Source organism: Ammodytes marinus, assembly GCF_949987685.1.
Source record: "Ammodytes marinus genome assembly, chromosome: 12".
Classification (NCBI taxonomy): Eukaryota; Metazoa; Chordata; class Actinopteri; order Uranoscopiformes; family Ammodytidae; genus Ammodytes; species Ammodytes marinus.
Window position 1 is genome coordinate 22,147,959 of NC_137216.1, and position 18,021 is coordinate 22,165,979.

At 41.4% G+C, this 18,021-nt stretch overlaps 1 protein-coding gene across 1 annotated transcript in view; it reads right to left on the reverse strand.

The window, feature by feature from the left end:
• Positions 1-18,021, reverse strand: part of il1rapl1a (interleukin 1 receptor accessory protein-like 1a) — a gene marked incomplete at both ends in the record, with an annotated part of 129,741 nt that overhangs the window by 85,505 nt on the left and 26,215 nt on the right. The window lies entirely within an intron of this gene.

The window sequence follows — 18,021 nt, forward strand, 5'->3', positions numbered from 1 at the left end:
TCATAAACCACCCACACTAATCCTCTTACTGATTTAAAAAACACATTCACTTAAATAGCATTATTAGTAATGAAATATTAAGCTCTGTTAAGTACTCTAGTATTCATTTATTTCTTTTTTCCTATAACATTTTTTCATGGTGTATACTGCACAGGTATTAATGTAGTTCAACGTTATTTTGCTCCATATTGCGCGTGAGCTTTTGGAGGATTGCCATGTCACTGCACAATGCCTGCATGATAGACTCAACTCCTCTCCCATAGACTCTGCTCACACATTCAGGGCATGTGTACCAACCTCAGACGCTATCCTGCTGCAACACCCAAACGTGCAACTCCTGTGAAATTTGGGAGTGAACTGTAAAACATCTCCATAAATGATGTCAAACTTCCTCCAAGTGCTGAGGTTTGCACCACAGCTCCAAAACAGTGCAAGGCTAGTTCATTAACTGCTCCTGAGGCAAGGTGTGTTCCTTGTCTAACAGTGGTTTCTTGTCTATGGGCTGGATATTTTCCCTTAGGCTGTTTTTTCTCTCAGTTTTTTGTCCAGCGCTAACAGACTATACCTCGTTCATCCTTAAAGGTGTACAATGCAGGATTTTCCTCCAAAAAGTCACACAAAATAAAAAAACTCTTTATGATAATTTATGCCCCACTAGATTGTGTGCTGGTGTGTTGTTCTGCAATCAACCCCCTTTGGCTGTGTTTTGCATAGGTAGCATTTGGTGGTTGTGTTTTGTAAACACAAGATCCCAGCTCCTCCCCATTACTTTGCGCTACACTGACTGGGCCGAGAGCTTGGCTCCCTAGGTAAGTGTCTGGATTAAGACTGCACTCTTTGATATTAACCCAAATATCAACCCTCCTTCCTTAACATATTGTAGCCTACAATAACTTAACTTTGGTTAAGTGAGGTTAAATATGGGCCATGTCTTTAATGATTTTTGGCTTTGATAAACTCATTTTCATAGACATAATGCCATATGACAGTGTACATATGATGCTGATTTATTTATAATACAGACTAATTCAGGTTAAATAATGCAAATCTGCTCCAAAATATATTTCATGGCTGACTGCCTTCAATCCAAACAACAGCTAACATAGTCTTGAAACATTCTGAACTGTGTTTGTTGTGCTCACCTTTCTTTGGAAATAAATAAGTCAGTAGTTGTTTTCCCTCAGCACTTTTTTTAAAAAATATATATTTAAAGCTGTGACAATAACAATGCACTTGAGCCTCCTGCATTACTCAGCTGTTTAGAGACACTTGGCTTGACTAAACCATATGCGCATTTTGGAAGGGGGGAAGGTGAACACAGAGCCTCCACTAGTTAAAAACTAAACTTTAGTCGCTTAAAACTTCAACCCAAACTTTTTAAGTATTAATAAAACTTCCAACTTCCATTTAATTATTATCTTTTAAAATCATTTCAGGCTTTTTTCTTGATTTGGGCCCTGGATAGTCAGTTCCACTTTTCCCCACACTAAGACGTCCATGAATGTATATACTACAGCTGCAGAAGTATGGAGAGGCACCCGGAGGCAACAGTAAGGCAGGGGGCACAGCAGCTGAAAGGACATTTGACAAAAATCAAAGACACTGGCACAGCCCCTCAGGCACACTGGTCTGTTCCAGTTCTACGCTAGCTCGCACACCTCTCTCAATTCCCCAAGCTAAAGGTTAACCTTTGGCCAGCTATCAGTCTCTGACTAATTAGCTATCGTTTGTTTATCCAGCAGGTGTATATTAGGGAGTACATGTGTAACCAGAGAGATTTAGAGACAGAGTGAGAGAGCGAGAGAGAGAGCGAGAGAGAGAGAGAAGGAGAGAGAGAGGTGGTGATGGTGTGGTGAGATAAAGTAATACAATCCCTGCTGTGTGCCAGTCTGTGAGCGATACATAGCCTCACAGGGACAGCAATGCTTGTAATTAATACTCTTAATTACCGGGGAAGTAATGTGTGTCCTTGAGTGTGTGTGTGTGTGTGTGTGTGTGTGTGTGTGTGTGTGTGTGTGTGTGTGTGTGTGTCTGCGTTCCCTATATGAATGGTTGTCTGCCTAATTATTTCTGTTAATTACCAGTAGGCTCAGCCACAAAAGTGTGTGCGCCTATGAGGTGAGTGTGGTTGTTGTGTGTGAGTAATGTGTGAAACCCTGCCTAATTATCCTTCATAAAGATGAGAACAGGGCCCCTATAGATGCAAACGATAACGAAGGGCACTCTCAAATGTATTCTCATGCATGCACCCTAACAACTCTAAATCCGACACAACTGCATGTTACAGATGAACACCATTCACAAGTTAGGCATGGGATGGGACACAAGCTGTATTTTTCGGTAATTTAGTTACATGGTTAACTTGTTCCAATATTTTCAAAAACAAGGACAAAATTGATTTGCCATGCCATTTTGACTATTTAAAAAAAAATCCAATCTGTGCATCTAAATCTTTGAATATTTAAACATTAAATATGAGATATAGGAGAAACATTGAACAGAGGACAGGTAACTCCTCTTCTGACTTGAGAGCGAATCTCCATTGAAGGCAGCAGGTAAGTCCTCTGCCCTCTCTGCATATAAATCTGCTAATCAGCAGGGACAGGGGAGGCTTCATTCTGTCTTTTCTTTATTCACCCTTTACACCTCTAATGGATATGACCTCGGCCTCTCCCTCTCACTCTCCATTTCTCCCCTCCCCCCCTCCCCCGCCCCCCTGCCACAACAAATAATGCTTATTCTAACGAGCTCGGATCCGGTTTCGCAATGAAAGAAAACATTGTATCCTTCCCCGTTGGGTGCTTTCACCATGCAGATTTGCAGAGGTGTGCTGTCCGAGAAAGCAGGCTCCCAGTGCCATAAGATCAGGCACATGTAAACACACAACAGAGGACAGCTTTCATTCCTTACAGACCACCCAGGGGGAGTTCTCTAATGCGGTGGCCTTTTGTGGGAGAAACCATATTTATGTCTGAAACTCAAAACGGTTTTATCAACTCAATTAGAGGCTGACATTTCCAACATCTCCATGCTGGGCCGGAAAATCAATGCTTCCCGCTGGAGAAATTCTGCAGTCCTCACCTCTCACTCTTTCCCCCCGCTGACAGCACATACATCTACACACACACATTCATTCATTCATTTTCCTTTATTTATTCTCGAAAGATCAATTGAGGGTTACCCTCTTTTACAATGACGTCGAGACAAATTACAGATACACAATACACAATTAGAATACACAACAAGCTTACAAAGAGACAACAACAATTAAAACATTCAGATCAATTGAATAAAGCAGAACAATAACCTAATTAAAACAGTTACAAGTGGAGTGGGGCTGATTCAAAATAATAACTTTAAATTGGTTAACAGTTATGAGTGTATTTATTTTAATTTGATGTTGTAGGCTGTACACACACACACACACACACACACACACACAGGATCTCTCCCCTTTCCTCTCTGCACCTCTGGGACATCACACCTTTAGTAGTGATTGTGTTCAGCCACTCTTAGACCAGCCCATTTTGTAAAAGATGTTTCCATATTGACACATTTCCATACTACGGCTGTCAGACTCCTCGGCTCCACTGAATCTTACTGCAGCACTGTAAGCTGCAGCACTTGTGCTAAACTCTGCTGCTGCTGCTGCTGATGCTCTAACACTGCTACATAGCATGATGTGTAGGGCATAGTTACGACCGGTGCAAAGATAAAGCAAGTGGGAATGTCAAGCTACAGGATGTGTGTGTGTGTGTGTGTGTGTGTGTGTGTGTGTGTGTTTGTGTGTGTGTGTCATACAGAAACCTGCGTCGAGGCAGAACTGTAAGATACTAAACCCGGGCAATAAATAAAGACCCCCTGAGCTACTATAAATTTCCTCACATTCATGCATGAACCTTACTGGAGCCAAACACACACACACACACACACACACACACACACACACACACACACACACACACACACACACACACACACACACACACACACACACACACACACACACACACACACACACACACACACACACACACACACACACACACACACACACACACACACACACACACACACACACACACACACACACACACACACACACACACACACACACACACACACACACACACACACACACACACACACACACACACACACAGCAAAATACACACTCCCAACAACCTAACCACCAACACACACATAATCACAGAGTGGCCTACGTGTCATCTATGTGTCAACTCCTGCATGCCCCCCCCCTCACCCACAATCAACCTCCTATTATCCTTTCACAACAGTATGTGGTCTCAAGTGTGCCTCGCTTGCCCACTTCCAAGTCTCTCCCTCGCTCTCTTGTCCCCCTCCTCAGTAGTCGGCCCTCTCTTCTCTCATCCCTAGCTGCTCTCCCAATGAAGTGTAATTACCAGGTGTTGGGTGGGCGGCAGAGATCTCGCAGGCCAGAGAGACATTGGATGATCTATACTCGGATAAGGACTCTTAATAACTTTCTGTCCCTCTCGTTCTATCTCTCTCCTCTTCAGCTCACACACCAACAAGGCGGCATCTCTATCTAACTATTCAGCAAACTCCTCCATGGCATATACTCTATATGTGGTGGTTTCTTACTGAATTTTGGAACGATAACAAATACATTTCGGTCAGTGCAATGTAAGATTTTCCTATGAAAGAGATTATTACCTTTCAGAATCAACATCTTGTATAACCACTATAGCACCGAGGCCAACATTACCCAGTGTGGAAAAGTGCACTGCATTCACTGCTAAGGCCAATTATGTTCTATAGATCTCCATGGTGTGTGTACTGTGGCTGAGAGCTGTGCTGAACCCTCAAGGCAAATGTGCAGAATCTTTAGTAAATGGTCCACTGTGCTAGTAAAAGCTCTGATGGTATAACAAACAAACACCAGCCATGATCTTTGAGCAAATGACATATTCTTCCCCTGTGCAACAGTGCTGTAGTTATCTCTGCCCCCTGTACTGACATAGCATGTGATCATTGGGTACAATACACATATAGCATGTGAGGAGACTCACATTAATGGATGAAACAAAAATGAATGCCTTATTTCTATCATATGTTCCGTTGGTTGAGGTTTGATGGACCTCTTTTAATTGTCTCAATAATAATATTGCTTTCTCTTCTGAAAAAGGAAAATAAGAGCCGCCAACCGTTATCTTGATGCTCCCGACTCTTTATATTCTGCAACAGCAAACAGTCTTGGCATGACCGTATCAGTAGAGCTATACTGAGTAGTGTCAGGTTATAATTGTTGCCCAGTACACTTGCATAAATGTGATTTAAAAGTTCAAAGTCAGCTGATAGCCACAGCTGTGATGATTACTAACCATGAATAAAACAGCTGATGTCAGTCAGCGAACGCAATCAGTGCTCTGCCTGAACTAACGCAATTCTATTGCCTTGTTTATTTTTTTATCCTGCCCTATGTGAGTTCTAGTTTTGTTGCTATACTAACTCCTTGTATAGGATATCTCCTGTACATTAAGCTCAATAATAATTTTCATAGCCAACCTCAAAGCCTATGAACATTCAAGACGCCATATCAGATCTATTTATGTTAATATGTCTATCGTAATCATCAATTGAGTCAGTAAACAAGGAACAGAAAAACGGAATCTTGTGAGAGCGGATGCAGACCCAGGCCACTGAAGTTTAAATGGCATTTGCTAAAAAGATTCAGCAAAGTACAACCTGATAAGGAAAATACGTTTCTGTATCATCCATCTTTGGTGTCTCCACAACGAACGGACCCAGTTAATGTGACCTGGCTTTGTTTAGGTCCTAGCTGGTCTTACACTGGTCCAGTGGGGTCAACATCTGATTAAATAGAAGCTGAAATGGTCTGGATTTACAATAACAGAGGTTCTCTGCACATGAGTTTTATTTTTTTCAACACAGAATCTATCAATTGAAATATAATTTTTGCAATACTTTATGAATGTCAAAATCATGTATACTTTTATTAGACAAGTTATTTTTTTTCACTAAAGCATGGTTTTAGATTAATGATTGCATTTATCACTCTCAGTCTTCGTACAACTCTAAGTCTGTCTTTCTAATGTCCCCCTCTGTGCTGTGCCACTCCATATTTCTCCGTCTCTAAATCATTCTCTCTTACCCGCAGTTCACCATTGTTCATTTAGATGCAAATGTGGTCCAATACTGATATTTTGTCTCTAAAGACGGTGGGGATCATGTTTGCTGTCTAAACAAAAATCTGTTTGATAGGGGATAGCACTTTACTCATAAAAAAAAACCCATCTTCCTTTTTGTTTTGTCTTTCTAACTGAGGAACAAATGTAGTATCATTTATAATATAAGGCACAGCTTCCATTAAATAACCTCACAAATCTCATTATCATTTTGAAATGGGTAAATATTTGATCCTTCTTTTGCTTTATCAGTTATTTTGAGACAGTCTTTCTTCAGAAAAGAAAAACCCACTGAAACCAATCAATCTAACATGTTTTTTTTAACTAATTTATGACCCCCCCAAAAGCAATTATCTTATTCACTGTATCTTTTCTTCAGCTTCTTGTTTGCTATCATTGGTTTGGGTGCATTAGGGCCAACTACACAGCTATTGCTGCTTGTTTGAACTTGAAAATAACAAATTTAAATATATGTTTTCATGCCGGCCGGCCAGTAGTTGTCCACAATAAACAAACAGATAGACCAAACAAAAGGCCAACTTTAGGCTCTGTAAACATTGCCACTGCTTCCCTATCACGTAAGTTTAGACAACACCACCTGTGTGGAAAAGTATGAAGATATACAATTATAATTAAGGACTGGAGAAGCATTGAGACAGAAAGAAACAGAGATAGTGACAGAAGTAAAACTGGGATGGGATGTGAAGTCTGCATATGCACAGTAAACAAGCACCATATCTGCCAGCCCGGCTGCCATAAAGCTCTCCAACAAAACAAAACCCCTCCTGGACAGACCAATGCCAAACTTGGTATTTGTCCCCGCCATTACTTTGTCCCATCATACAAAGAAAGACTGAGTCATTTGCCCACTATTTCACAGCCTTGTTATTTTTGTTGGTAGAAGGTTTTCTCTTCTTCTGCTTGCAGTCGAATCCAGCTGATTTTTCTTCCGTAGCCTCCCTCATCATAGCTCACAGAAAGCACTAAATTAATTCACACAGCTTGGAATATTTTACACCAGTGGACTTCAAGCTGTGAAGCCGGCCCTTACAGTAAGGGGAAAGGGACAGGTGCATGCTGGTATAAAAAAAAAACAGCAGAAGGTCAGTTATTTCTACTTGGATCCATGTACCAACATGGTATTCTTAACAAAAAAATGTGTTAAATTTTTTAATAACTTGCCGTAGAATTGTCACATTTAGTACAAATGTAATCTAGAGATAGTCATATGTAAAGCCATGGGTATACTGCAAACAGAAGCTGCTAATAGCTGATTCGGTAAACTTTAAATGGCGAAAATATGTCAACAAATACATGCTGAAAAATGGGTCTCAAGTGTTATAATAATAATAATAATAATAATAATAATAATAATAATAATAATAATAATAATAATAATAATAATAATAATAATAATAATGATAATAATAATAATAATAATAGAGGCTACGAAATCCATTCATATTAACTTAAAAAAACGTAATGTCGTTTGGGAGGGAGCTGTAAAATTTGACCTTTGAATATTACTGCACCTTTAGTTCCCGATAATGTCCTTCTTGCATGGAATGTCCTACTGCCTCAACCCTTTCTAAATGGGGTAATTCCACTCTGGTTGATTTACTACAATTCGATTATGTTACATACAGTAGACTGCATTTAGTCTGTGACAACACATGTTTTACACTTAATAAGAGAAAAAATGCCCTGTCTTCTTTCAGGGTTTCCAGGACAACAACTAAAATATCTGCCGTACAGTCTTGCTTGTACACTGACTGTCTCACTTCAAGGTTAAATAAGTCTTCCTTAATGTTTGCTGTAATGGCTGTTATGCTCCAGTGACTATATGGCATTACATTGTCTGTTTTTGTCTTCTTCGCTTTATCTTATATTGATTTTGTTTTTCCATGTTTTTGTTTTACATTGTTGCTATTGTTCCGGTTGTGTTTGCCAATTATGTGGAAAATTCAATAAAAAGTCTCAATAAAGTTATATTTGATGATGGATAGCTGATCTCTCCGTATACATTCCAGATTATAGGAGGCCATTATATCATCCCCATTGACTTCTGCTATGAAAACATGTCCTAGTACCTGTGTGTGTGTGAGTGTGTCCACATCAGTCCGATTCACTCATTAGATCCTCCTGCATGTGAATTAAATCAGAGCTTTCATTTCTCTGCATCTCGCTTTATAATTCTTTTTGTCTCTGACATTATTTGCAGTGCATGCACTGTAAATTGGGCTGTAATGCCCGACAGTGTTACATTAAACTACCGAAACCTGCTCCTGAGGACCACGGAAGGGATATAGGAACAATGGGGAAATGAAGTTAATCTAATTTCTGGCAGTAGATGTTGGAATTTGCATACATATTGGCAAAGTAATTTCAAAGGCAACACGAAGCTTTGAGAGATAAACCGAAAGCAATACCTAAAAATAAAGCAAATCCTCAACAATGAGATTTACCCCACAAAATCTACGCAGGTGTTCGGAAGGAAACTGCAGACCGACGCATTTGAGTCTAAAGTAACTACTATAAGAAAAAAATATATGGAATCCATACGTCTACATATACAGTGCAGTATTAAAAGTAGCTATAGGCAAATCGTACAAACTTTCAAGTTTGCTTGAAGGTGACAGTCCTGTTTCTATTGTTTCATACAGAAACCAGGGTGAGTTTCTCGCCCTTGCCCAAGTTCAGCACAGCTCACTCAGATCCTTTTAATAACTCTCCAATTGACTTCAAATTAACCAGAACCCGTAATAGAACAGAAATTTCCCCTGTTGTGTGAGAAAGGGTGTCACCAAGACATTAGCTTTTTGACTTTACTCACTCTCTCTTGTGCGCGCTCTCTCGTGCGCTCTCTCTCTCTCTCTCTCTCTCGCTCTCCCTCGCTCATCCTTTCTTCCTTTCTCTTGATGATAAAAGGGCTCTTTTTAAGGAGAACAGAAAGCTTGTCAGGATTTGGCCAGCTGGGGAAAGTCATTTGAGGCCCAAATTGATGCGCTTGGGACTCTCAATACTATCTCTGCAATAGTGGGGGGAGGATAGAGGGAGATGTGGTGGCTGGGACATTGTTCCTCGTAAATGGCTCTTTATTTCATAGGCGAAGTTGGGAAATGAGCAGTGCCGTTCATGGCTGCTGCTGTGCTGGGGAGGACGGCCATGCGTAAAATAGGACACTAAGAAACAGGAGCCCTTAATATCTCGCCAACTAAAAAGTCTACGGCTCTCCTACATCATGTGCAGTTTTACTGGCAATGGGAACACATGCAAATTAAGTCTCGTATAAGTTATAAAGTCAAGGCTGTGTGTGAACACCATCCATCATGCTGACAACTGTGGGCAGGCTACATAGACATGAATCCATACACACCCAGACTGGCTGAGCCAAGTCCCTTGGACCATGACTGGGCAGAGAGGCCCGAAGGAGGCAGAGCATTTCAAATCACAGATCTCCAGATGCAAAGCGTGTGCACATGTTCTTCTGTGGAAAAATGATCTGTTTGCTTATGCAGGTGTCAGTCTGCGGTGCAGTATTAAAATGCAGGTAATGTATTTCTTCTTCTCTCTGTCATTGTGTGTGTGTGTGTGTGTGTGTGTGTGTGTGTGTGTGTGTGTGTGTGTGTGTGTGTGTGTGTGCGCTCTCCACAGTGCAGCTGTGATCCATGCGATGCAGACTGGCTGAGCTGTCACTCTGCTAATCTCCCCCAGTAGAAATACAGCTCGGAAAATGTCATCTGAACATTCCGCATTGTGTTTACACTCGCTGCAGGTTCCATCGCTTCTAATTTGACAAGTCATTATCACCCATGCTCCTCTCTTTCTCTTCTCTTGCGGCCCGAGACACAAAAATAAAGCGGAGGAGGAAGAATAAGGTAGACAAAACAAGGGCATTAAATTCCACACACACACACACACACACACACACACACACACACACACACACACACACACACACACACACACACACACACACACACACACACACACACACACACACACACACACACACACACACACACACACACACACACACACACACACACACACACACAATATTCAGGTAAATCAAACAGCTAAGGCTCGAATACCGTGGATTATCGTTGTTTTCCTTTGTTTACATTGGCAATTCCGCTTTCCATATTTAAAAAATTAACTCTCTAAGGCCTACTTATGAGATACAAAACCAGACAGAAAGCCCTAACAGTGAAGCCGTTGGCTTTCTGGTAAAAAGCAGCAGCTGGTAGCTAAATGTGTTCTGGGAGAAGCACATGGCTCTCAACACCCTCAAGCTCACAGTAAAGTTAGCAGTGACAAGGAATGTAGTACAGTGTGTATTGGACAGAAAACGGAGGACCAGCTTATACAACAATTAGCTAATTGACTAAATTCAGTGTTGGTCTATGTTCTCATCTTATTTATTGTCACATGATGCTAAATAACAATGCTGTTTCATAAACACAACTGTTTTCTGCTTTGATAGCAGATATATATTTAATCCCGGTAAAGGGAATTTACTGGGAGTTTTTTTCTCAGCCGAGCTGCCATATTGGTGTAAGGGCAGGGTGTCATATTGTATCATATTGTATGGAATGTAAAGCCCACTGAGGCAAATGTCTATTTGTGATATTGGGCTATACAAATAAAACTGATTTGATTTGATTTGATTTGTAAGGTTAAGGCACATAAAAAAAGTTAAGTGAATGGAAAGATTGCGGTTTGGGTTAAAATAAACATGGTTGAGGTTAGGGGACATTCGTCACCATGAAAGTAGACATGTGTTGCTATGGTAACACCAATAACCACTTGCATGAGGTTAAGAAAAAGGCGCGGCCATGGCCAAAGGAAACCAAGGTTATTCACTGTCTGTAAGTATTGGTAAACAAACTGCAGTCTACCATGTTTTAAGTCTGATACTTTGTTGAGTCACCCATCATCCACCTATGCAGAGTTCATCCGTTTGCTCCTAAGGCACATGATTCATTATTACCACAATGGTTAGAATGCTTTGTTGCTTGAACAAAAGCAAATGTCCTATACGGTCTAGTTGTCATCCAACAGCTATGTTGGAGCTTGATCAAATCTGATCTGTTGGATTTTTTTTTCAGAAATCCAAAAATTATTCCTTAAAAGGAGTTGTCTAGTTTAGTAGGCCATTGTGTATTCTCTGGGTTTGTGAACGAGCACTTCTCTTAACATCTATTTCAAGGCCTATAACTTACAGCCTGGGGGGGAGGGGTGGGAAGAAACTCCAAAACACGCAATCTAACTGCAAACAGGGACACACAGAGGAAATGGAGTATAAAGAACACCCTATACCACCACTAATGGTTAAGAGCAGAGTTTTGTTTAAAGCTACTACGAGTAAGTCGGCACGTTGGCGACACCTTTGAACAAAAGCGGTAGTATTTTTACGACGCCAGCTGTTTTCTAGCTCGTGCGGGGAGAGCAAGATTCAAATAATCAGGAAGCAATATGGTGCGTGTCCGTGTGTTGAAAGTGAGGGCACCGGACTCTTTTCGGCTTCCAGAGAGTGGTTAGTGACACAGCATCAACTAATGCCAGTAAGTGCTAAACACACCTGATTGCAATGAGTTGATGCATTGTCACCTCTCACGTAGCTGAACGAGTCCGTGTCCGTGAGATGGCAGTTAGTTAGTAGTCTATGGATCACGATGAGGTAATGTGTTTATGTTGTTGTAAATAATGACTATTTCAGATGAATAATGGTCATCTGATGATGCTGGTGAGGCAAAGTAAACTGTGTTTTAGTAGGCTACCGCTCATTCATTTAGGAGTAAACACTGCAGTCTAGGTTCGCTCCGTGAAATTGTGTATACGTTGCTTGGCAACGACCTCCCGCTCGCCTATCACTCTCCCTTTGAGCTTTTCTTCATTGCATTTTCTTTTTTTTCTTTGGTTCAGCCCCGTTATCAGTCATTATGACTACAAACAACTGTCTCAAACAAGGCTCCCGCTCCCATTCCCTCACCTGGAGCCATAGGCTTCTCAATTCACGTTGCTGCGCCACACTGAAATCTGCGACCAATGCGGATATGTGACCATAGAGCATGCACGCGTGAACCGAAAATCGGACTGGGTGTACGACCAGATCAAATGCAGTAATAAAAACTATATAAAAACGTCTTTCTTTGCACTGATGGTCTCGTTTGCTGTTAAAGGTCATTTATGATTATAAGAGGAAACATGAGGCTGTTTAAAAGATATTTAAATGTTACTCGTTGCCGCTTTAACTGTGCCGATCCCTGCAGATCAGCCCTTTATGTCAGCTTTGTCCTCAATTGGGGCTCTGTCCATGGTGCTGAAAAGTCGTTGGCATAACGCATGAGTTATTCAGAGGCAGACCAAAGTATACAACATTCATGGTTGTATGCATGGGCCCCACTTGGCTGTCAAGTTAGTTGAAGAGGAAACTGGTTTGTTACAATGTGCATTTTTTCATTATTTACCATGTTTCACAATCCATTAGGATGATTTATACATCTGAGACATTAAGCCTCGCAGTGATACTGCTTTTTAGTTTTCTCTTTAGAAAGCTCTGTAATTTTTCTAGACAAAATAACACTGTGTTCTGCTGTGCTAGTTACATTTTGAGTCATTTGACGTTAAAAGCATAACCATGTACAATATACATCCTGGTGGGTGATTTGAAGCAAAGAGAAAGTATCCACTTTTAATTGTACTCCAACTGATATCGTCTTGACTTAGGGGTATTTCACTTTGTTCTGACCTCTCAAACATCTAGAAAAGCCAGTAAGAGGACATCTGATTTAAGAGAAAAAAAAAATCCCGAACCAAACTAAATAAATAAATAAGTAGATAAAATCATAGCCATGGTTGAATAAGAAATGCGATGCTAAATTGAGATGAAAGCAGGAGAATTGAAAATGAGAGAGAGAGAGAGAGAGAGAGGGTGGTAGAGGGACGGAGGCAATGACCCATCCATCTATCCAGTCGGTAAAGACACATCTCCAGTGAGAGCAACACTCGGGGCCAGAGAAGTTAATGATACTCCTGCCCTAGGCTTGGACCCAGGCACCATGCCATGGATCATAAACACACACACACACACACACACACACACACACACACACACACACACACACACACACACACACACACACACACACACACACACACACACACACACACACACACACACACACACACACACACACACACACACACACACACACACACACACACACACACACACACACACACACACACACACACACACACACACACACACAATTCTCTAGTGATTTATATTCAAACTTTTACTGGTAGTATGCCCTCTAATGACAATATACTGCCAGGAAGGACTGATACAATGTGAGAGCGAGGTCTATCCATCAGTCCCAGCTCATCATCTGATGCATGGTCATTGACTGATAACACAAACTTGAACACGTCAATGTGTTAGTCATATTTTACACCCTGATGTAGTTTTGCTTGTTGTTACGTTGGCACACGCCCCTAAAGGATTTCTCCTCCTTTGCCTCAAGGTGAGGGGGGGGGGGGGAGGAAGGAGGGGGAGCATGAAGCTACAGTATGACGGTGTTTTTTAACGTTCTTGGTTTCTTGCCATGGCACCTTGGGGCTTATGCCCGTTAACGATCCTCATTGGATCCCTCTGTTCATCTCCTTCTACTCAGCCCTCACTTAATCCCACCCTTCAATCTAAACCCTCTCATCCCACAACCCTGACCCTCATTCAACCCTCTCCACCTTCTCTCCAACAAACTTGTCTTCTGCAGCTTATGGTCGATACAAAAGTCCCAAGAGAAAAAAATCACTGATCAGTGTGTGTGTTTACCGGTATATGCTTGTAATGTATGTGAGTACTATTAGGGTATACAGCATATGCTATCTGGAGTATATTGCATTACACCACTTGTATTGAGGGAGACAATAAATGAGCAAGCGCTGAAGATGAAAGAACATCTTCAATTAAGATGAGTATGAAGCCTGCTTCATTAATAATGCAAATATCATTACCCCCATTACGATAGCGCCCCAGTTTAAAAGACACTATATGTGCATGTGTATTTGCTTGCCAGCTTTTGCATGTGTGCGTGAGCGTGTGTCTAGTGTGTAAGTGAAATGGATTCCTCAAGTGATTTGGTGCCAATAAATCATCCTTATTAATGGGCAAAGGAAAAGGTTTTACAGCTTCTCAGAAACATGCACAGCTTGTGTGTGCTCGTGCACATGCTCAGGGACGTGTGAGTGAAAGAGAAAAAAAGATAGAAAAATAAATGAAAAGGAAGGAAACAGTAGGATAGGCACACACACACACACACACACACACACACACACACACACACACACACACACACACACACACACACACACACACACACACACACACACACACACACACACACACACACACACACACACACACACACACTTGTCCCATACGTTCTTGTAAAATATTTATGTAGCTGGAAATTTCTGCCCCTGATTCTGAGTCCAATTAAAGCCTGTCTCTAAATGAGTGTGCATGTGCAGGAGCCAGGACGGGAAGCAGTTTGCAAAGGCAGCAAACAGTACACAGTAACTCTGCTCTTCAATCTTACCGTCTATATTGCATAACACCATATTGGTGCATGCAGCAATAACATACAGTGACAATAAACAGACATACACACCACTTTCATCCATGGATGCAACACACTAACCACACACAACACCGTGCAGCTTATTCACTGTGCTTGTGCTGACATTATAAATCACTGCCTGCGTTTAATGCAACAGCAAACTCCTGACATTAACCTGCTAGCCAGGCATTAAAGAAATCCCCTTTACATCCCAAAGTGCTGAATTATTCAGCAGCTAGCCAATAAGAGGTGGCGGCGAGAGAAGGGGATAGGGCCTTTGGGTGGGCCATTTCCAAGACAAATGATACAGATGCTAACATGCATTGCTCTCCAGTGGAACGCACATTAGTCTCATGAAGTCACCTCATAAACATCCTATGGGAAACAATGGGAGAAGAGAGATTTATGGAAACTTAAGTGGTGAACTAAGCAGCAGAAATGAACAGAAATGATCCCGGCTAACATAACATGGATTCATCCTCGCTTCCTGCTGCTATCCCTCGGCCTAGAGAGCAGGGAGGGCAGTGCCTGTGCGGCAGCTTTAAATAGGAATTAGCAGCGTTTCATTGTGATAGTGATGGAGTATGGGTCCCTGGGGTGGGTCTGCTCATTGTTACCAGGCCTTGTAAATCTGCAGTAATCCTCCCAGTGCAGGCCGAAAACACACACATGCATTTTTGTACATATACACACATGCAAATAACTATATACTGTACAGTACAGGGGTGCTAATTACGTTCTGAAAGAAAACATGAACATTCACATCCACCTCTATTCAACCCACTTGCCGGGCTTAAGTCGTAGGCATCCCATTGATCTTGTGAGTTTTAGATTCTGCACATCAATCATAAAATCATACCCAGAGCCCTGCGCCTCAGTTTGTATTTCACAATCTGTATGAATATGCTTAGAATGACTATGTTATACAGCGTTTGGTTTCATATACTAACTACTATCCTTACTGCTTATGCCTTAACATTTGGCCTCCACCCACCAATCCACCCACGTAAACATACAGATACATACTGTAGTTGGTGAGATGCAGTGAGAGTGCAGAACTAGTTTGCAGCTAGCGGACTCCCATCTCTTGAAAAAGCTTCCCACAGTCAGAGTTCACCTGTCTCTGAACTTACATATATCAAAATAAAGCACACCGGTTTGTCAACTTCACCGGCACAGAGAGATCACTGCAAACGCCTGATCAGCCAAGGGTGGCAGGTATTTCAGCTTAAACTGAAAAGGTGAAAAGAGGCAGCTGCACGCTTTTTGTTCGGTAAACAGTGAAGAGGAAGGCAGCTTCACAGGAGCACAAGCCGCAATCCATTAATCCCTGCTCCTCCATGGGTTGGAGACACACACACACACACTGAGTCTTCCAGGCTGACATACTAAATTCCCCCTGTGGTTTCTGATCTTAAAAGTCTAAGTAACCCCACATAAATTAACCCAGCATCTTGTGTTAACAATTGGAAAGGTCAAGCTCAATTGATAGCCGTATTGAAATTTTGGAGTTTGAATATTTCAGCTTTGAAAATGTGCCATTAGACCATTTCATGAGCAACTTTAAGGGCACATTATACAAGGGAATAGATACACATGGATACATACAAGAGATATACATACATATAATAGAAAACATATTTTATTATTACTTAACATACACATCCTTTTAATGCTGCATCTAGAAGCGGTCCAGCTGATTCTAACCGCTAATAAACCCTGATAGCTTTCTTATGTTTCATTTATAAAATGACCACAAATCTCTTCAAAACATGATAAAGTAAAGTGAATTAGTGGGTGGAGGCAGTATATATTTTTCAATAGGTGTAGTTTTTTTACCCAACATTAGACCTATCATTTAGTCAGAATAGAGCCCAATCAAAAGGGACATCAACTTCAAATATATATTCCTAATAAATGTACGCCGACGTGTAGCCCTGTATTTTGACCACAGTCATTTATGGTGCAATATAATGCATTCAATTCAAATATCAATTCAAAAGTAATGAAAACCAGTAGTAATACAGTATATTGCCATTCCCTGCCCTCACATTTATGTGCATTCACTCAGATGTGCCCACAGAGTCAGCTCATGAGACCACATTGAGAAATTGTGTCTGCTGCTCTCTGGGGCATGCACTTCATATACTATTTTCATATTTAAGCACACAGTGGGTAAAGGCTGCTCGTTGGTGCACAGTAGGTGTTGTGGAAATAAATATTTTATATTATAATCTAATTGCATTTTGTGGCCCTGAGCGCCCCACCAGACAATCTGAAATAAGGCTCTAATGACCATGCTCCCCTGTGTGTGTAGGAGGGTACACACACACACACACACACACACACACACACACACACACACACACACACACACACACACACACACACACACACACACACACACACACACACACACACACACACACACACACACACACACACACACACACACACACACACACACACACACACACACACACAATCGGGTTTTATGGACTGCAAATCTGCATTCGAAGGTCTCTGATATATGTTCATGCTGTGTGTGTTTATATACAGGTATTTGGAAAAGCAGAATATACTAAATCTCTGACAGAGTCGGTGAAGCATACAGTCAAGCCACAGAGGACTCACGGCGCCCTTTTTCTGCTTACTGACCTGAATGGCCATGTAGTACATCCCACATGAGACGGATTTGAGGTCAAGCATATGCACATACAAAACACATCAACAGATGCTATAATAAAGTTACATAAGGTTTACATCATACAAAATGGGATTTGTGTATTAGTAAATCAGTAAGGGATCTATGTATCCTAAAAATATCAAACAAACGATAACACAATCTTGTTCGGGCACTAGGCCACAGAGATTAAGGATTGTCATCCAATGATGGCACCATGGAAAATCGACAGAGCCAGGCTGTCATAATCCGAGAGAAAGAGCAAAATCAATTCCTACAGCAGGGACCAGCACCTAGCACTCAGATGAGGGTTTGACCCACTCACACAGGATGCTGGAAAAGCTCTATCAACCCCACAGGCCAACTACCAGACAAATCCCAAGCCCTTGGTTTTATTAAGGGACTCAAAATAATCGGCGGGGCACAGGCTAGCCTTGGCTTTATGTTGGTGTCTTTCAATACGGGCCTGATGGATGGTGTAAAGAGGGGATGCTGGACCAGCATCTCCCTCCATACA